We start from the raw sequence: 22,575 nt of genomic DNA, 5'->3' as shown, positions 1-22,575 counted from the left end.
TTCATGGATATGTTTAATTTTATCTTTTTAGTGTATGGTTGTATAAGTTCTGATGAATGCATAGTCACTTAAGCAGCACCACAATCAAGATATAGAACAATACCCTACACCAAAATTTTTTTGGAGCTCCCCCTTGTAGTCAAACCTTCCTCCCACCCTGACCCTTGTCAATTACTGATTTGTTTCCTGACCCTAAAGTTTTACATTCTCCATAATATCATCTACTTGGTATAATACACTATTAATTTTTTGAGTCTGATTTCTTTCACTGCATGATGTATTTGAGACTTATTTCTGTTGGTGCACATACAGGTAGTTCATTCCTTTTTGTTGCTGAGTAATATTCCACCACATGAATACCACAGTTTGTTTATTAACCCACTGAAAGGACATTTTGAGTTTCCAGTTTTTGGCAATTATGAATAATGCTGCTATAAGTTCATGTACAAATTCTTGTGTGAAGTTTTAACTTCTCTTGGGTAAATACCTACTAGAATTGTTGGGCTATATGGCAAGTATATGTTTAATTTTATTAGAAGCTATCAAAGTAGGGGCACCTGGGGGGCACAGTCCATTAAGCATCCAATTTTTGATCTTGGTTCAGGTCATAATCTCATGGTTCATGAGTTTGAGCCCTGCATTGGGTTTGTGCTAATGATGTGCAGCCTGCTTGGGATTCTGTCTCTTTCTGCCCCTACCCCACTTGTGTGTGCTCTCTTTATCTCTTTCTCTCTTTCAAAATAAATAAATAAACTTAAAACAAACAAACAAAAAGAAACTACCAAACTGTTTTTACACAGTGACCATACTGTTTTTGCATGCCCATCAGCAATGTAGGAGAGTTGCAGAAACTCCTCTGACAATACTTGGTATAGTCAGGGTTTTTGCTTTTATAGGTGAATACTGAAATGTGCCTTGTTTTTAACCACAAGAATGCCCTTTACATTATGCAACAAAATACTTATAATTCCAGTTTAATGTATTTACACTGGCATTAAATCACCAGTATCTGAGGTAAACCCAAGTACCCTGAGTAGGCATTTGACTTACCAGATGTATAAAAGAGGAAAAAGGTGCATCCCAGAGCAAAGACAGGCTCGCATAATGAGGAACTACACATTTTGAGCTATATAGGAAGAAATTGTGTAGTTTTAGACTAGCCCTCTTGCCCCTGTAGCCCACTATGTAGGGTTCAGAGACAACTAAAGGCTCATCAGATCATACTACTATACAATTAGGGAATATTTAAAATAAGAAAGTGACATTTGCTTTATAGAACAAATTAAAATATAGAACTGCTAAATTTAATGTCAAACACATGACACCTTTAGTCTTATTTTTAATGGGAATTACATCTGAATCCTTTCTTGGAATTGACTTCTCTCCTATTTGCCAACTGTATAGAGCTGGTCTTTGGAGTGAGACTCAGATTCATGGTGCTGTAGACCTACATTAGAATAGCTGATATCCTCACCATGACTTTTGTCCTAATAGCATCTAAAACTGTTATTGACTTCCTCATTTACTAGATTAGCCAGGCGCTCATGGCTTCCTCTATCTTGAGGCTGCTTAGAACCTAGTATAGCTGGGTTACATCTGAAATTGGAGTTAGGTTCTTAAGTCCACGAGAAAGGAAAAACTACCTATGGTCCCAGTTACTATCAAAATTCCTTTAGGATGAAACCAAGTTGGAGGCCACCACAGCATCTCACAGCTGAACTCAATTCAGCCAGTTTTTTCTCCAGCTTTGGAACAAGTTACTTTTTCTTCCGTTAAGCACCAGATGAAGGAGTTGGCTTCTGTTTGGGGCCATGTTGTAAGAAAACTATCTTCTGTGTCTGAGTACCAGAATTCTATTTAGTGCATCTGATTCTCACACTATGAGAGACTCGGAGGAACTGAGATAAACTGAGAGAAGATTAATGTCTCCCACTTTTACTCATCTTGGGCATACTCTCTGCATATTGAGAGATGGCAGGTGGATTTTCTGGCACCATTTAATTGTGATTTTTCTATCTTTCCTGCTACCCTTTGCCTACCTTCCAAAGGTATAAAGTTGGATTTCCACAAGAAAAAATGTTATAAATGTTTGTAATGCTGCTTTTCTGTACTGGCAGTGTAGTAGCTGGCTACTGTATTCTGTTCTATTTCTTCACAATAAACTGGGAAAAAGTTGATAGGTTTTACATACCTCTTGATATCTAATGGCAACCTTGGCCTGCCCAACTCTTGCCCCAGGCAGTGCCCCCTGCAAGGGGCATGTTTGATGAGCTTGCACACAGAAAAGCCATACGCAGCACTGCTCTTGCACTAGTGAGAGACATTGTCTGATGCTGTTTCTCGCCTGAAGCTGTCGAGTTCTCCTCCTGAGGTCTATAAATGCTTGGGCAGATTATAGAGTTGGGCTCATTAAAATCTGGCTTTAGAGCAATGGTGGTAACAGAATATGATGTGTTATTACTTCCATTTTCATTTTCTGAAATGACTGTGGCATTACTCATTGGAGATGCATTAGACCTTTTGGACATGTTTTTATGCAATTAACTTCATGGAAGTAAAAATGCCAACAACATTTCCGAAATATGGCAGCACAAATTTCTCAGTCAGGTTTAATAACACAAAGTAACTGCTGTTTACATGTAATAAACAACAGTATGTAGAAATAGGTAGAGATTCATAAATGCACTTAATAAACACACTGTTTTAAAAATAGGTAGATCAGAACTGAAAACTTGTTAGCACAGAGCCTTATGTAGTGGGCATTCATTAAATATTAATCTCCCTGTTTTCTCTCATTTTTAACCCTCTGTATTTAGAAGATGGGTTTATTAAAGTCCTGTTCATAGCAAAAATGAAAAAAAAAAGTGCTTAAGTAAGAGGAGTTAGTCCTCGGATCACCCATTTCATTGTTTATTTTGGGAAAGTAATGTGGCACAACAGAAATATGATGAATCAGACAAATCTAGATTCAAATCCCAGCTAGCTGTGTGACCTTAGGCTGATTAATTTTCTGAGCATTAGTTTCTTACTCTTAGAATAAGGAAACATTCCGAATATTCAAGGCAGTGGATAATAACACTGCCTTGCAGAATCATTCTAACAATTTAGGATGAGGCCATTAAATATTCAGTTCATTGGATTTGTTTAGTTTTGGTTCCAAGCAACCTTCCACCCATGTGGTATCCTAAGTATCTGTCTCTAGAGGAAGATTTAGTGGTAAGCACATGGGCTTCTGGATCTTCTCAGTCATTTCTCAGTGGACACTAATGATCCTCATTTACCTAACCATGTTGCTTTACCATAGAAAAAGAATGTACCATTTTTGCAGACATAGGCACGCTGATTTCCAGAGTACTGAGGCCTCATTCTAAATTATTATACTTCATCTCATGAGAGTGATTGGCTTTCACTGCTTCTCTCAGACCTGGGCCTGTTTTTTTAGGTGCAGATGAAGTTAAAGTTTTGAGCCTACAAAGCTGAGGACTAGAAGCTGAAGGTTAGACATTTAGCATGGTGAGGAATGTAACCCAAGGTGACCTTTCTGACAGAACGGGTGAATTTCTTTCCCATCTACTCTACTGCATTTCCATTAAAATTTAAATGTAATCATTATTAAAGTAATGACTGAATGTAATTTTAAAAATAAAAAGTAATGCTTGGCTTAGAACTCCTAACTCCTGCTACTCAGAGGCAACCACATTTAACCGTTTAAGCGGTTTCTTCTGGTATTTGCCTCCATATTTCTAGATTGCATGTTTCTTATATTGATTTCTTGGTTTTTAAAGTTTTAGATATTTTCTATATATTTCATACTAGGTAAGAAGAGGATTTTGCTACCCTCTACATACCAATTGATTCATATCTGTGCTGCAGACACACACACACACACACACACACACACACACACACACACCCTCTATATGGTTATTTCACAATTTTTGTTTAGAATAGTTGAATGATTGAGATGGTTATGTAAACATTATTCATAATGGAGACAGTGTTCACTTGAGTACTATGTACATATTTACTTGCATTAACTTTTGCTTTTTTCTAATTAACATTGAGGAAGGGAAACTCTGTAAGACCATATACCTTATGACCTAGTTAAAGAGTGCTCCAGTCTCAGCAAATGACATACTCTAAATATTCTGCTGGAACAGACTCTGGGGTTCTTTGAAAATGTTTGTTGTACACACCCCTTTCAAATACCCACTTTTGAAGTTTGTTGACTTATACCTACAAGTTCTCCTCTCAACCTGGAGATCCTGCTGACTCCAAGGCAATTCCTGGAAGAGACCTTAGGTTGTATCTAAGTACATTGGGGGAAAAAAAAATCACACCTTGCTGTGCTGAGAATCTGGGAGGGGATGGTCTCAGCCTCTGGCTGGTGAGCATCTCTTTTTTTCTCCTTGCATGCTCTCCTATGACAAGGCTTATTTCTGAGTTCTCAGGTTTTTCACAACCTCCTCTGAATAATTTCAAACATACTAGGATTTTGTCATTTTCATTGCTTCTTGGAGATAGGTCTCCTGAGGCCTCAGTCCTGCTCTAATGTGGACTGGCTGGCCCAGAGCTGGTGGTTCAACCTTCATGCTAGGAATCCCTTCTCCTTCCCCACCACATAGGAAGCTGCCTACCTGTCTCCTGGTCTGTTTCCTGCAGTGCATGCCTTTATCTTTCCTGATTTACTCCTCTGTTTGAGACAGCACATCCTTCAGTAGATTCCTGGGAAAGGACTCATGGTAGGTACTTTTATTTACTTTTTTTATGACCTAAAATATTTTTGCCCTATTTTCACACTTACTAGTTTGGCTGGATTCAAATGCTATGGTAGAAATTCCTTTTCTTCAAATTTTGTTCTGTTATTTTCGGTTTCCAGTGGTGAATGTGGGAAGTCTGATGCTATGCTGATTATTTTTTCATTATTATTATAATTATAATTATTATTAAACAGCTTTATTGAAAGATAATTTTTTAGAGAGATGGAGAGAGAGAGAAAGAAAGAGCAAGGGAGAGCAGCAGAGGGGGAGACAGGGAGAATCTCAATCAGGCTCCACGCTCAGTGCAGAGCCTGATGTGGGGCTTGATCCCAACAACCCTGGGATCATGACCTGAGCTGAAATCAAAAGTTGGACACTAAACCAACTGAGCCACCCAGACACCCCGATTGAATAATTTATTTTTTTTATTAAAATTTTTTTTTTAAATTTTTTTTTCAACGTTTATTTATTTTTGGGACAGAGAGAGACAGAGCATGAACGGGGGAGGGGCAGAGAGAGAGGGAGACACAGAATCCGAAACAGGCTCCAGGCTCCGAGCCATCAGCCCAGAACCTGACGCGGGGCTCGAACTCACGGACCGCGAGATCGTGACCTGGCTGAAGTCGGACGCTTAACCGACTGCGCCACCCAGGTGCCCCCCCGATTGAATAATTTAAAAGTGATTCTTGATCCCTTATAAGAGATGAGGATTTTTTTTAAACTCTCTGATGGTATTTAAAATCTATCCCTTATATCTATTATTCATGAATTTTGTATTATGTGATTTGATGTAGGATTTATCAGTGGGTCCCTTAAACCTAGAAATATATGCCTTTCAGTTCTGGGAAATATTCTTGTTTTATCCTCTGGAAATCTGCTATCTTCTGTTTTCTCTACTCTCAATTTCTGGAACCATTATTATTTAGATAGTGGACTCCTTTGATCTAATAAATAAAAATGAACTCCAATTTCATTATCTTTGTATTTTATTTCTACTTTGTACGTATTTTTAAATGCTCCCATTTGAAAGGATTTAGAACCTACCACCCCAAAATATGACAATTTGACATATTGATGCTCTTGAGTTAAAGGCACTTCAACAACAGGTGCAAGAAAGCACTCTGACTGCCCCCTTATTTTCCCCCTAAAAACAGAAGATAAAATTTCCATGTGAAAGATATTCTCTCTGAACATTCTCATCACCAGAGAGTGGAATCAAGGCTGAGAAGAATCTATACAAATAAATCTTGTTAAAATAACCTTTATCTTCCTTTAGCTTTCCTGTATATTTTAGTTATTTTTTTCATAATTACTACTCTTTGTTTAACCTAGCAATATAAGCACACAGGCCTGACTACTTTAAGGGTCTTTATTTTCCTATGGAGGCTTCCATACACATGGAAAAGTATAATTTGTATACATTTTTCCTATTAATCTCTCTTATGCCAACTTAATTATCAGATCCAATAAGAGACCTTAAGAGGGTAGAGGAAGTTTTGCCTCTCTTACACGTTGAAAGGTTGTTTCTGTTTCATACTTAAAAAAATTTTTTTTAATGTTTATTCATTTTTGAGAGAGAGAGAGAGAGACAGAGCACAAGTGGGGGAGGGGCAGAGAGAGAGGGAGACAGAATCCAAAGCAGGCTCCAGGCTCTGAGCTGTCAGTACAGAGCCTGACGTGGGGCTTGAACCCACGAACCATGAGATCATGACCTGAGCTGAAGTCAGATGCTCAACTGACTAAGCCAACCAGGCACCCCTATATCATACTTTTAATTTTCTTCTTTCTTTCTTTCTTTCTTTCTTTCTTTCTTTCTTTCTTCTCTTCTCTTCTCTTCTCTTCTCTTCTCTTCTCTTCTCTTCTCTTCTCTTCTCTTCTCTTCTCTTTCTTTGTGGCCAAACATCCTTTGCTTGTCTTATGTATGCTGTAGCTGCATTTAGATTTCATAGCATCTGCCTTTTTAACAAAATTACTTTAAATGTTTTAGAGTTTCCTTTTGTTTCTTCCCTTATTTTTGTTTTCACTGGGTTTCTATTTTCTGTTTGTTCGATTTCTGCCTTTCATGCTACAACTTCCCTTCCCTGCCTGGTAGTTTCTGGCTCTTTATTTTTAAAGAAAACATTATTGGGAATTCTGTTTCTGGGACGGTTTGCCAATTTGTGGACCTTGGCACAGAGTGATTGGATGTGGGGTCTGGCTTTCCCACTAGGACACTCCCCAAATAATTTCTGAAGTCTTTTCTTTTGGGTGGATCAGTTTCCCCAGAAAGATAGACTCCAGTTTTTTATATAATTAACCTGCAAGCATTTGGGGAGTCCAGCAGGAAGACGGTGCTGGTGAAGGGAGTGGAGAAGGAGAGAACAACACCTTTTTATCAGCCTCTAAAAGTTAAGAGCTTTGTGGAAAATTAGCCAAATCCTACTCATTTTGATATTCTTGTGGCATTGAACTGGGTTCCTTACATATTGTGACTTGGAGATGTATGGGCAGCTGGGCTGGAATATTTGTCACACTCCTATTTGTCAGGGTTGATTTGAGTGTATGCTTGAATATCCATGTGCATCCCTTTAAAAACTGAAAGAGGATGGGGCGCCTAGGTGGCTCAGTTGGTTAAGCATCCAACTCTTGGTTTCAGGTCAGGTCATGATCTCACAGTTCCTGAGTTTGAACCCTCACTCTCTCTCTGCCTCTTCCCCACTCGTGCTCTCTCACTCTCTTAAAATAAGTAAGTAAACTTAAAAAAACCCAAAACACAAAAGGGGCACCTGGGAGGCTCAATTGGTTGAGAGTCTGACTTCGGCTCGGGTCATGATCTCGCAGTCCATGAGTTTGAGCCCTGTGTTGGGGTCCAGGTACTGACAGCTCAGAGCCTAGAGCCTGCTTCAGATTCTGTGTCTCCTCTCTCTGCTCCTCCCATGCTCATGCTCCGTCTCTCCCTCTCTCTCTCTCTTAAAAATAAATAAACATTAAAAAAAAATTTAAAAACCACAAAAACTGAAAGAGAATAGATGGCCTTCACTGCTAGAGAAAGCCTACTTTTCAGTCACCACTAGGGAAAGCGTGCTCTTCAAAGATAAAAGATAGAAAAATAGTTAATGTGTATGAAGTGCTTAAAATACTTCCTGTAACAGGAACTATTATTAGATTTATAACTATCAATGATTTTAAATAAATGTATTAATTAAATACATAAATGTTTTTTAGCCTACAGTTTGGCTAATATTGAATATATATATTCATATGTATATATTTGAATAATACTGTGACCTCAAGTATCTTACATTTTAGGAGAGACACATGAAAAATTGATAAATATTTAGATTTACAATAGTATCAAAAATAATAAAACACTTAGGAATAAATTTAACCAAGGAGGTGAAAGATCTGTACTCTGAAAATTACAAGAGATTGATGTAAAAAATTGAATAATACATAAATAAATGGAAAGCTATCCATGTTCATAGATCAGAAGAATTAATGTTGTTAAAATGTCTGTACACTACCTGAAGTAATCTGTAGATTCAGTGCAATCCCTATCAATTCCAATGACATTTGTAACAGAAACAGGAAAAAAAAAAAATCCTAAAATTCATATGGAATCCCAAAAGACCCCAAAGAGCCAAAGTAATCTTGACAAAGAAGAACAAAGCTGGAGGCATCAAACTTCCTGTTTGAAACTTTATTTTAAAGCCACCGGGGTGCCTGGCTCAGTCGGTTAAACATCCAACTCTTTATTTTGGCTCTGGTCATAGTTCCATGAGATCGAGTCCTTTGTTGGGCTCCCTGCTGACAGTGTGGAGCCTGCTTGGAATTCCCTATCTCTTTCTCTCTCTCTGCCCCTTGTTCCCCCAAAATAAATAAATAAACATTTAAAAAGTTAACACAGTATGTTACCAGCATAAAAATAGACACATAGACCAATAGAACAGAACTGAGAGCCCAGAAATAAACACACATATATAGTCAATTAATGTTTGAGAAGGGACTCAAGAAAACTCAATGGAGAAAGGATACCCTCTTTAATAAATGGTGCAGGGAAAACTGGATCACTCTTTGCTGAAAAATTAAATTGGACCCATATCTTGTACCAGTCACAGAAATTAACTTGAAATGGATTAAAGGCTTAAATGCATGACCCAAAACTGTAAAAGTAGAAGACACAGGGAAAAGGTGCCTTGACATTGGCCTTGTAAACAATTTTTGGATAAGACAATGCATAAGCAACAAAAACAAAAATAAGCAAATGGTGGGATGACATCAAACTAAAAGCTCCAGCACTGCAAAAGAAACAATCACCAAAATAAAAAGGCAGTCTATGAAATGGGAGAAAATATTTGCAAACCATTTATCTGATTAGGGGTTAATGTCCAAAATATATAAGGAGCTTATATAACTCAACAGCAACAAAACAAAACAAAACAAACAAGCAATCTAATTAAAAAATGGGCAGAGGAACTGAATAGACCTTTTTCCAAAGAAGACATACAAATGGGTACCAATACATGAAAAGATGCTCGGTGTCACTAATCATCAGGGAAATGTAAATCAAAACCGCAATGAGATATCACCTCACACCAATCAGAATGCTGGTATCAAAAAGACAAGAAATAACAAATGTTGGCAAGGATATGAAGAAAAGAGAACTCTTGAACAATATTGCTGGGAATGTAAATTGGTGCATCCACTATGGAAAACAGTATGTAGGCTCTTCAAAAAATTAAAAATAGACCTATCATATGATCCAGCAACCCCACTTCTGGGTATATATCTGAAGGAAATGGAACCACTACTTCTAAGGGATAATCTGAATGCCAAGTTCATTGGAGCATTATTCACAATAGCCTGGGAATAACCTACATATCCATCAACAACTATATGGATAAAGAAAGTGTGCTATACACACACACACACACACACACACACACATACACACACACACACACACTGGAATATTCTTTAGCCACATGTGATAACTTGAAAGGACCTTGAGGGCATTATGCTAAGTGACACAAGTCAGACAGAAAAAGACAAATTCTGTATGTCTTCACTTACATGTGAATATAAAATTCAAATATAATATAAAAAAAGTTGAACTCAAAGAAATAGAGAGTGGGTGGTGGTTGCCAGGAGCTGGGAGAGGGGAGAAATGGGGAGATGTTCATCACAGGGTACAAATTCTAGCTATAAGATAAGTAAGTTTGGGGGATTTAATGTACAGCATGATGACTATAATTAATAATACTGTATTATATATTTAAAAGTTGATAAGAGTAGATCTTAAATGTTCTCATAACTTACACAAAAAATAGTAGTTTTGTGAGGGAATGGAGGTATTAATTACCCTTATTATGGTAATCATTTCACAATATATATGTGTATTAAGTCATCACATTATATACCTTAGACTTAAATTAACATATGTTATATATTAATAATATTTCAGTAAAGCTAGGAAAAATATAAATATTTAGGAATAACACCCGTGCGATAAAAAACAGAGAATGAGAGAATGGACATGTGTGTTACTCAAAAGAATAACAGAGACCCAAAGAAGTCACCTTGCTAAAGTGTAAAATGGATCCTTTCTCCACTCAAAGAGAATCCAGGACCCCTTCCTTCCAGATGTCTGGAGCTTCAACCAATACACATTTGCTTTTGTTTTTATTCTACTCCGGGGAGCTGCTCTGAGGTCCTTTAAATCATGTAGCCCACATATTTCTCCTGAGAGGTGGGCTCACTCAGATGTTAGGTGTCAGACTAGATTTTCTCCTTAGTCTATCCTATTTTTAAAGATGTGCTAACATTTAAGGACAGGTTTTATTTTCATAGAAGCAGGAAGCATACACTGCTCAGGATACTTTTGATAAGAATTTTAGCTGTTTGCTGTTACTCTTAAAGAAACAAGGTGCCCAGAGAACTTTAGCAATAGGAAGCTAAAATGAGAAGCATTATCCCACAAGAGGATTAAATAGGGTAGAGGAAAGCATTAGCACATAATATAAAATGATGGGAAACTAGGTTAGTCCTTTTAGCAGGCTGGACTGTTGTCCTTTGAGGGTCAACTCTGAGACCTACTAATGCGTTCCCACAGTGGCTACTGATTATCACTGCATTTGTATTTCTTGCTGAGATCAAAGGTGGCTTATGTTCTCAATAAAGATGCCAGGCTCAAAAAGAAGTTGGTTTTGTAAAAGCAGTCTTATTGAAAGAAAGATCTTGCATAGCTATTGGCATCCTTACCTATATATTGCTTCATTTGTCATGTGTACAGAGGTCATACAAAAAGGGAGCTTCTTCCCCATGCAGTGGGACTTGACTACCTTCAGTTATAATGGAATATAGGAATGATTTAGGCAAATACTATTTATTCAAAAATTTTTACTGAGAACCCTTTTTTTTGTGTGAGGCACTGCCTAGGCCCTGGGATACAATGTGATTTCCAACATGTCATGGGTTTTGATGGGTATACAGTCCATAGAAGGAGACAGCCAGTGATGAAATAAGTGTACACAGAAATCTAAATTGCAACAACAAGTCCTACAAGTAGATAAGCACAGTGCTATGGAAATTAGATCAGACATTTTTAAAAAAACATATATTTTTTGTGAGAGTGCAAGTAGGGGAGGGGCAGAGAGAGGTGGACAGAGGATCCAAAGCAGGCTCTATGCTGACAGGCTGACAGCAGTGAGCCTGATGTGGGGCTCGAACTCATGAACCACGGGAGCATGACAGGAGCCGAAGTCGGATGCTCAACCGACTGAGTCACCCAGGTGCCCCTACATTGACATTTTCGAGGAAGTGACAAGTAAAAAAGAGTAAGTATGAATTTGGAGAGGACAGGAAGGAACTGTGTATAAGGCCCTGGTGCTGGGGTAGGAGGGAGCATGCTGAGGAGCACTAAAAAAAGGCAAGTGGAGAAAACTTGGGAGGAGAGTGGTATGAAGGTAGTCATCAGATCATAGTAGGTTTACACCGTGGTACGTTTTGTGGATCATTGAGGTGTTCTGTCTTTGTCCTAAACACAAAGGAAAGGCATTCAAGGGCTTTAAAAGCGCGTGTGTGTGATATCTTCACCACCTGTGTTTTGAAAAGATCATTGCGGCTACAGTCTGAAAGATGATTTGGAGAGACAAGAGTGGATGATAGAGCACATATCCCTGATTAAATGTTATTGAGAAGTATTACATGAAAGCAACATGTAATTTATAAGAGAATAAAACTGAAAAGGATGTCAAGAAATTTAATCCAATATTCTCCTTTCAGACCCTAGCAGATGTTGCAAACTTTCAGGACAAATGACTTCATAAAGTCTCCCAGAAGAGAAAAATCCACCATATCTCCTGGGAACAGATACTGACATTTGACTTTATTGCAGGGGAGCTCATTTCAGTGTTTTAAAATGTTATGCCTCTTATTGGATAACCTTCACAATAACATTGAAAGCGAGTTGGTATCATAATTTCAATTTTACTGGTATAGAGTTTAAGAATTTAGGTGCAGTGAGGTGTGTCCTGTGTTAGGTCATGAAAAACTTTAGTAGCAGTGCTAATTGAAGACTTTCTTCCCAACCTTCTGGTTCTCTGAGTTGTTCAGATGACTTTGCCTTCATCACAAATGTCACAGAGCCCTTAAAGTTGAACAGATGTCAAATAGAATGCTTTCACTTTTGGAACATCTCCCTAAAGTTATTGTAAGCGTGAGGCTACTCCCTCCACACTACCTCAATTTTTACTCTTTACATGTACATTATGTATGCATTTCTTAACTTAATTTCACCAATCCGTCCTTGTTACTTATTACCTTTAAAATAATCATTTTATGCATTTATACACATTTTGTGAAGTTCTCCCCTTCTCCATAGGCATCCAATAAAAGCTGCGTGTCCAATGTAATGTAAGTAGTGATGTTTTCAAAGGGTGAAGTGTGTTAATCTCATGGAAAATGATGTACTTCAACTTTGGCCTTCTAATGCAAACTGTCCATTTTTTGCCTTAGGTGATAAAGCATGAAATCTATAAATTGTTTTAAACATTAAGTTATAACTAATATTCTTCCATAATGTTTGATTTTAGTTAATATTACTTCTTTGACCTAGATTTGTGATATTGACTCACCATATTCTAGTGTTTCCAAGAAGCTTTAAATGTGTATTAATTATGTTCTAAAACAATTCCTGGAGAATGTTAATGGGGAACATGTTCCTTCTTTCTGTCTCCTCCCAATTCCTGCATAATTCTGGTTTAGAATCTGAATTCAGGACTTGTCATTATCTCTTTTTAAATTGCATTAGAAAAAGTAATTGAATAGTTTGAGTATTCACCATAGTACATCATTATCAGAGAAGAAAGTATTCATATCGTAAAAACCTATCATGATAGATAATGAAATTCACCTTTGAAATGTTGTCAAATGTAATGCTGTATCTGGGTCATTCAGCTGTAATTTCCTGGATAACTTAGGCAAAACCACTTAATTGTTTTTAACGAAAACACCCAAGTAACAGAGAAAAAGCCTTGAACTTCTTTGAGGTTTTTTTTTTTTTTTTTTTTTTTTTTTTCACTTAAACCCCTATACCATGTCAGGCTAATATACTTTCCTGAAGAGATTTCTAAGTTTACCATTATGTAGTCAAAGTATTTTGAATTCTTTAGATTCCATAATGAGCTAAGTAGCGGTCTGCATGAGTGAACTTAGTGGGTAAAATTAGTAAATAAATGTTTAAAGAGGAACAGGATAGTAACATAGTCTTAAAGTATCTCTCTCAAATTAGTTAATAACTTTACAGTTCAGAAACCTATCAGACTCTGCTTTAATCAAGGGCTTAAGATTAATATTTTGATGCATGATACAACCATGGTGTTAAAACTGTGTTCTGGAAAGAAACTCCATGCTCTTTGATCATATGTACTCATGATGGAATGAAGGCTTGTGAAAATGTAAACCCCATAATGTCTATAAGGCAGAGACATAATCTTTATTCAACATTATTACCTATCATACCTGTAGGTTTTAGTGAGTACTCAGTCTTAAGCAACTACTAATTTATTTGACATTTATTGAGCATCTACAAGCAAATCTAGTATAGAATGTACAAGGAAACATACATGTTAAAACAGAATTCTGTAAAGAATTCTGTCACATGGTTGGGGCTATACTGGATTCAGAATTTTGATTGAAACAATCATGTTAGGTCTTCCCAGTCCAGGTACCTTTAACTCTGGACTTTATAAAACCCACGAAAATTAGTTAAGCATAATTGAAGTTAAACCAAAGAATAAAATAAATATCCACAAGTCCATATTGATATAAATACTTGAATAACTATATAAATGGTATACAAGGAAGAACTCTTTTTTTTTTTTTTAATGTTTATTCTTAGAGAGAGAGAGAGAGACAGACAGAGCATGATCAGGAGAGGGGCAGAGAGAGCGAGAGACACACACACACACAGAATCCCAAGCAAGTTCCAGGCTTTGAGGTGTCAGCACAGAGCCCGACATGGGGCTCGAACTCACAGACCATGAGATCATCACCTGAGCCGAAGTCAGTCACTCAACCATCTGAGCCACCCAGGCGCCCCAAGGAACAACTCTTCTTAACAGCAGAATTTTATTTAATAAGTGCTGAAGGAAGGTAGGAAATAGAACATCACTATTATAACATCACAGTAATAATTGCTACAGGCAGGATCCGCCAATGGATGCTATAATTAGTGGGTGGCAGTTTAAGGAGGAACAGAATATTTGTGCAGTCTCACAGTATCTCTTCCAAAATAGTAACTTTGCGGTAAAGAAGCCTTTAAAGATAACAATATTCTCTCGATTTCCATCTGTATCTCAGTTTTCCTTGCATACAAACCGATCTCAGCATTTTTCCTAGAGAGCAGGTGCCATGTGAAAGATATTAGTGGTCTAAAGTTAGCATTCTTCAGTAGGTTCTGGTTGTCAGAGTACTTTCTTTGCAAACAACTACTGGTGGTTAGTAAGTCTTGTCATGTGGGTATTATTATTATTATTTAAATTCTTATTTATTTTGAGAGAAGGAGAGAGCGCATGAGCAGAGGAGGGGCAGAGGGAGAGAGTGAGAGAGAGAATCCCAAGGAGGCTCTGCATTGTCAGCGCAGAGCTGGAAATGGAGCTCAAACTCACTAACTGTGAGACCATGACCTAAGCCAAAACCAAGAGCCACTTAACCGAGTGAGCCACCCAGGTACCCCTATGTGGGTATTATTATCTGCAAAGTACGATTTGGAGGCTTTTATTGTTGTTCAAGCTGACTGATAACACATAATACCCAATTGTGTATTCTTTTTGCTAGAATACCGTATATAAGAACATTCTCAGATTTCTTGTATGTCATATAGATTATTTATGGTAGAAAAATGATGAAAGGGACCATTGTCTTTCTCTTTATGGCTAGTAATTTTGCTATATTATTCTGTTCCATGATTACACATTGGTTGTATGCATGTTTCTGAGTATACATATACACATAGCATATTCAATACCATTAACAATTTCACTCATATAGTATTTATAAAATTAACATAAGTATAACATAGCATAATGTATCTAATATGATACGATATGATATAATTCAGGAGAAAGATGTTCAGCAACATGTTTCCTAGAAAGAATTTTGTACCTAGGATTCATATCTTGTCAAATCTCAAAAGTTCTTTATAGTTAGCATTTTAACATTTTTTTAGACTTGGAACTATAAAAAAAATGGTTTTTGTTTTTTTAAATCTTAGTGAAGCCTGGTGTTTTGCAGTATGACCAGTGTGATTAATGAGAATAAAATGTGTTTGGGGTACTTCATTTCTCTTTAATATATATTATATTTTTTTATTGATCATTTTCATTATGACTGGATCAAAGATCATTTATCATGCATGCTTTTTTAATGTTTATTTATTTGGGGAGAGAGAGCACAAGCAGGGGAGGGACAGAGAGAAAGGAAGAGAGAATCCCTGGCAGGCTCTGTGCCACCAGCACAGACCCCCTCATGGGGCTCCATCCTGTGAACCATGAGATTATGACTTGAACCGAAATCAAGAATCTGACACTTAACCGACTGAGCCACCCAGGCACCCCTTATCATGCATGTTTTATACACATTTTCGGATGTTTTTCTTCTGCTGAAATTCTGAAGATGCAAAGTTGCCGTTTTGTTTGCAGTTCTTCCTCTCAGAACATGAAGATTCCAAACTAAGCCCTTTTCTTGAAACATTCAAGGCCTAAATGTAATTAAATAACTAATAGTTAAGCATCATTCTTAAAAGTTATTTATTGCAGTGAATACTAGTACATTAAGGCAATTCTACAATGGTTAGAAATATGGTATAATCTCTATTACTCTGTTTTGTATTATTAATTTAAAAATTATTAGGTTAAGAAGTATTATATTTGTAATAGTTATGTATTGCTGCATCAGAAGTTGCCCCCAAACTTAGTGGTTTACAACAATAAACATTTATAATACTTACTCTCTGTGGGTAAGAGACTTCAAGTATCTTATCTTGGATGTTCTGGGTCAGGGTCTTTCTTGATGTTGCAGTCCAGGTGTTGGTCAGGAATGCAGTCATTCGAAACCTTAGCTGGGGTCTGGAAGATTTGCTTAAGTTGGCTCATGCAAATGAGTGGCAGACTGGTGCTGGTTGTTGGCTAGACGCCTCATTTCTCCCTACATGTGCTTCTTCACAGTCTGTTTAAGTGTCTTCATGACATGGTGGCTGGTTTCTCCAAAGCAGGTGACTTGAGAGAGAAGGTAGCAGTCTTCGTGTCTACTTTGGCATAGCCCTAGAAATCACACTATGTGATTATTGTTTATAAAGCTCAGTTTTATTCATTATGGGAAGGTACTACAAAAGGGTGTGAATACCAGGACATGAAGAGGTGAGGATCACTGGGTGCCATCTTGGAGACTTGTTACTACACTAGTATCTGTAAAAGTAGCAAGCTGGTGCATTCTCTCTTAGCATTCATATTAACGATCAATTAACTTTCTTAATTCCTTAACAATTTCACGGTTCTTAATAAGTTTTTTGTATATTGAATCAGCAGCTCTGAAAGCACACCATTGTAGCAATGTTTTAATCTTGCTATCATAAATATAACTTATATGTCAATTGATATAGACTTTCAGTATGGCAAATCTGTAAACAAATTTTAATTCCAAATTATATCTAGATATTTTTACCAATATTTGAAAAGAACAAATAAGATAATAATAAATCCAAACATGTCTTATTCATGTTACTGACCCTGAAATTCTGACTAGGTATAATGGTAGCATTCATGAGGACATAATTATCGGTCATGTAGAGGATCAGGGATGTCTGAAATGGCATTTGGTTAAGTATTTGACTCCTCACCTTCCAACGGCTGAGGCCATAGGGCAGATTTTGTTCACTTCAGGACAGTTCCACAACAACAGGTCTTGATGAATTCTGATATGAAGCTCCATTTCCTCCTCACTGAAGAGCTGGTGCTGACTCTTACAGAACTACAGCTGTCTTAGGGGGTCAGTCTGGATTGCTTGGAATCCCCTTTGCCTTTTCCTCCCCTCAAGTTTTGCGCTATGCCGGAAGGTTGGAGGTCTGAAGGGGGGTTAGAGCCTTAGTGTAGAGCCATTTAATTATATGGTTTAGAGGGGCGCCTGGGTGGCGCAGTCGGTTAAGCGTCCGACTTCAACCAGGTCACGATCTCACGGTCCGTGAGTTCGAGCCCCGCGTCGGGCTCTGGGCTGATGGCTCAGAGCCTGGAGCCTGTTTCCGATTCTGTGTCTCCCTCTCTCTCTGCCCCTCGCCCGTTCATGCTCTGTCTCCCTCTGTCCCAAAAATAAATAAACGTTGAAAAAAAAATTTAAAAAAAAAAAAATAATTATATGGTTTAGAGCCATTTAATTATAAATGGCTCCGAAACGTTAGCAGGAAGGCCAGTCTCATTTTTAAAATTTTGTGCTACATTTTATCACTTGGGTACCAAAGAAATTCTGCTTGTATTCAGAATTTCACAAGATCTTTTGTGAACATTTCCATCAGTTTTTGGGTCTCAACCGTATAAACCTCAATGATTAAAATTTAGTCCAGATTATTTGAAAAGGAACAAATGCCATGTGTTCCCTTCCATTATCTTTCTATTATAACTCATCCTCAAATAAAATTTCTCCTACTTCTCATAGTTATAAAACAACTAAACAAAAAACCTCTAACTATATTCCTGGACACTAGTTGGGGAGCAGGCTTGGTGAATCATTTGCCTCCACAAGTACTTTAATTCTAGTTCTTTCAGTAAAAGAGCCCAGAACACTTTTATGTACAACCACAAGGTTAAAAACAATTCTACAAATCTGGTAATACACAGTAACAGTCTTTTCCAATTTCATAACCTGTTTATGGTGACTCCGTGTGTTTAGGACAAAGCCTCAGTCTTTGGTATTACTTCTCACTTTTGTGATTCTCTTCAGGATGATGATGGGGTTAATTCAGAGCTCGTTGCATGATCTGGATGTATCAGAAGCCAAGGTGACAGTGAGGTTTGTGAGATGAGAGGCTCACAAATCCACATTCATTGTGGATCCTCATTCGTCTCTATTAGAGTGGCAGATTTGTTTGTTCTTTGGACATGTTACCCCTGATATAGTTCTCTCTGATGGTTTGGAGCATCATGCGGGTTCCCACCACTAATAGCCATTTGCCAGGACCATTTGTCTGGAATTAAAGTATCCCTACACTGCAATGTCCTTATTGTTTATCCAGTGATGTTTATAGCAATTATTTGAAACTTTCCCAGTTTTATGATCTACAATGTTCCTTCATAAGAAGTAGATAGCACTTAAAAATATATATATATTGAAAGCAAAAGTTTTAAAAATTGAGAGGTTAGTTTTCAAAAACCTACAAAGTTATGCTGCATTTAAATTTTTATTTGATATCAATCCCTTATAATTGCTGAACATCCACGTGTCTTTAAGTTATTAAGATCCTGTATCAGTTGGTTCTACCAGAGAAGAGAGCCATCAGGAGATCTAAAGAGGTTTATTGCAAGGAGCTGGCTTATGTAATTATGAGGGGTGGCTGGGTGAGTCTGAAATCTGTAGCTCAGGATGGCAGGAAGGGAAGGCTGGATCTCTAGACTGAAGTGCTATCCACAGATTGAATCTCTTATCAGGATAGCCTCAGTCTCATTCTTAGAACCTTTCAACCATTGCACGAGGCTCACCCAGATTATCTAGGGTAATGTCTCTTACTTAAAGTGAGTTGATTATGGACTTTAATCACATTTATGAAATACCTTCCAGCAACACCTAGATTAGGTTTTGGTTAGATAACTGGGGACTTAGCCTAGCCAAGTAACATGTCTAGACTATCTCAGGACCCAAAGTGTTTGTTCCCAGCATTTCTCCATGTTGCTCATGATCTCATTTTTGTCCATCCCTTTAATCATAGGGGTTCATTGTGCATGGTTACCTCATATTTTTGGTTACTTAAATGGATTGTTCTAACCTACAAAGAAGAGTCACTATAGTCAGTGTATTCTAAATGTAGGAAATGCATATTCATGTAAGTCATGTATAATGGCATTAATTACTTTGCTACTTCAGACTTTTATATTTACCCAGAACCTTACAGAGACCAATCTTCTCTCAATTTGAAGTATAACTGAGAAATTTCAATTTATGTTTAAATAGTTTTTTAAATGCCATTAACAAGTCATTTAGTGCTGATTTCCTTCTGCTGAAATTGTGAGGTTTCCTAAAACATGTGTATGCATTTGTTTGATACTACTGTGAATGTATAATTTCTGTATTAACTCTACCTCTTTTTTTCCTCACTGACCCACTACAATTATAGTATTTGCTTCACCATGTCATGTTAATGTCAAATAAAAATTTAAATGTACATAGAAATATACATAAAAATCTGAAAAATTATAGCTATGAAATATTGCTATAGGAAAGTATTACTTTTATAACTTGTAAAGAGATTTAACAGTTCTTTCAAGTTTGAGTTACAATAGTAGATATGTAACAATTGTTATATTCATATTAGGAGAGGATGTAGATAAGTTTATCAGTTCACTAAAAGGTTGAACATTTCTATCACAGATCACTTGACACTTGATCACTTGACTATTACCCCACTTCATTGTTCATAAGGCATTCCATCTAGATGAAGCAGAGGAGACTTACTTTAATTTTTCAGAGTATCATAAACGTGAAAGCCCCAAAATGTGAAATCTTCAGAAAGAATGCCTAAGGTCCTGAGAGCATGTCACAGATGACAGAGGGGTCTGCACTTCTACTCAGACTTCTTTGGGTATAGGAAAAATAGAAAGTGACAGTATTTCATAGGCTCTGATATGTAACTGAACATTGCTTTGAGTGTGAAATAATTGCTGTGAAATTAATCTCATTATCTTCCCTGCTTGTCATTGTTCTGGAGGTTCCAAGTGATCAAGCTTTATTTTAGCCAGCAATAATAGTAATTAACTGTAAGGAGTCAGTGAAATTTTACTACTTTGGGAGCTGCTACCAGAGATTCTTATGGAGAGAGTACAGCCCTTATTCCAGTGATTGATAAGCTTTGGGGTAAATACATCTCTCTAGAGTCAGGAGGTACCTAAGCTTCAGAGAAGGAGGCAAAATTACTCATGAAGGAGAGACATTTCATGGTCCCAGAATGGGAGAAGGAATAATGGAATGAAGAGAATAAGGAGATGGGAAGGTGAGAGAAAAGAGGAAAAGCCAGTGAGATTGAGGGTTCACATATTCTACAACTTGTGGCCCCACTAAGGATAAAAATAAGGGCACTAAAGTCACCAAATACTTGGTATGCATTTTTGTTTTCGTTTTCCTATAGACACCATTAATGGGCTGAAGTTTCTTCTGGGTCGTATGGAGTGTTAACTCAAGCCACATGTGTAGGTATATGATCTGGGGGGCAGAGAGTCCTTAGCTAACATCTAGGTTATTTACATTTGTTTGGTCCTTTAATTCCCCAATAAATCTGTGGACTATTACCCCACTTTCTAAGTAGAGCATTTGAGCCTCAGAAATTGATCTCATGGGGAAGTGGCAGAATGGCCTCAACAGTCATCCTCTCACTAGATTCCCTCTGCTCTTCCCCCCAAAACATTCTGCATCCCTGTTAGTCAAAACAAGTCTTCCTTAAATCAGCTCTTGTCCTGTTCTCTCCCCTTGCAGTTAGTCAGTGCCTTCTCCTCCAGCATGATTTGACATTTCTCACACAGCCCCTAGTTTAGGGAATGAAGTTGCTATATCAAAATGGCATCTTGCCAGTGACCTCCTGAATCTGCAGAACCAGTACATCAACAGAACTCCATTTCATAGCTGGTTGTTTGCTCTAAGCAATGAACTTTTTTTATTGAAAGAAGGTTGAAGATTTGAAGGTCAAGCTGTAGGTGAGAATGGGATTATGTTTCCCATAAGAGCTTTAGTGGTGGGAAAGTTTGTGCAAGCCTCTCGGAGAGTTTTGAACAAATTTCTTCTTTATTATAGCTTATATCTAGATCACAACCAGTTTTCAAAACAATTCCATGATACAGAGAGAAAGCCTGAGTAGGAGCAGAATGGGCAAGATTAGCTTTGTTACAGTCATTCACATTCTTATTTGATATATTTGTTTTGTGTTTCATTTGAGTGATTCCTCCCAGGAAGAAGATTAGTGTATGAACTTCATAAAACAATTAGTGAATGTGCAGTTACTTAATTTGAAATGGTTTTAGGAGCACCTGGGTAGCTTAGTTGGTTAATCATCAGACTCTTGATTTTGGCTCAGGTCATGATCTCATGTTTCGTGAGTTCGAGCCTCGCATTGGGCTCTGTGCTGACAGCGCAGAGCCTGCTTGGAATTCTCTCTCTCCCTCTCTCTCTGTCCCTCCCCTGCATGCCTGCACTCTCTCTCTCTCAAAATAAATAAATAAACATTTAAAAAAATCAAATAAAATGGTTTTAAATTTGTGTGTTTAGAAAAATACTATGAATGTATCTATATGCTATAAAATTTGTTTCAAAAGATCTGTCCAGTTCTCTGTAGCAAGACTTTACTGATATGGCCATATGCCCCATTTGTCACATGCTATCATTAAAGCACTCATTAAAATGCATATCTGGAGGGCCAGATGTTTCATTTTTATTATATACCATTTTCTTCACATTTACAATCCATGTATGCTCATATAAAGGCTGAATTTTTGTGAATGGTTCTTTACATACTTATGCATATGCTTTATATCTGTAGCTACATGTTTGTAAAAAAAAAAGCATATATATAGGCATATATTTTTGCTCCATAAACACATGTAAAATGGATATTGAGTATGGATTTTTTAATTTATTCCATCCTATTTAAAAAAACATATTCTTTTGTTCAAAGTCATACTATCAGGGTGTCTGGGTGGCCCATTTGGTTAAGTGTCTGATTCCTGGTTTTGGTTCACGTCATGATCTCACGGTTGTGAGCCTACTTAAGATTCTCTCACCTTCTCCCTCTGCCACTCCCCTGCTCTCACACATGCACACAGACTCTTTTTCCCTCTTTTTCTCTCAAAAAAAACAAACAAACAAAAAAAACAAATAAAAGATAAACATTAAAAAAATGTCAAACTAAATATTGCTTGTGAAAGTCGATGAAAGGAAAATGCTATTAAAGGAAGGCATACAAAGGGACACAGAAACAAAGACCTTCATTCTTTGTACTCTGGTCAGTTGGTATTTGAATCATCAGAATTTTGACCTAAAATATTTTACTGTTGATTTGAAATGAAGTCATTGACCAGTCCCTTGTTCC

This window comes from Puma concolor, chromosome C1, assembly GCF_028749965.1.
Source record: "Puma concolor isolate L17-30 chromosome C1, mPumCon1.1.hap2, whole genome shotgun sequence".
Classification (NCBI taxonomy): domain Eukaryota; kingdom Metazoa; phylum Chordata; class Mammalia; order Carnivora; family Felidae; genus Puma; species Puma concolor.
This window is presented reverse-complemented; position numbering follows the sequence as displayed.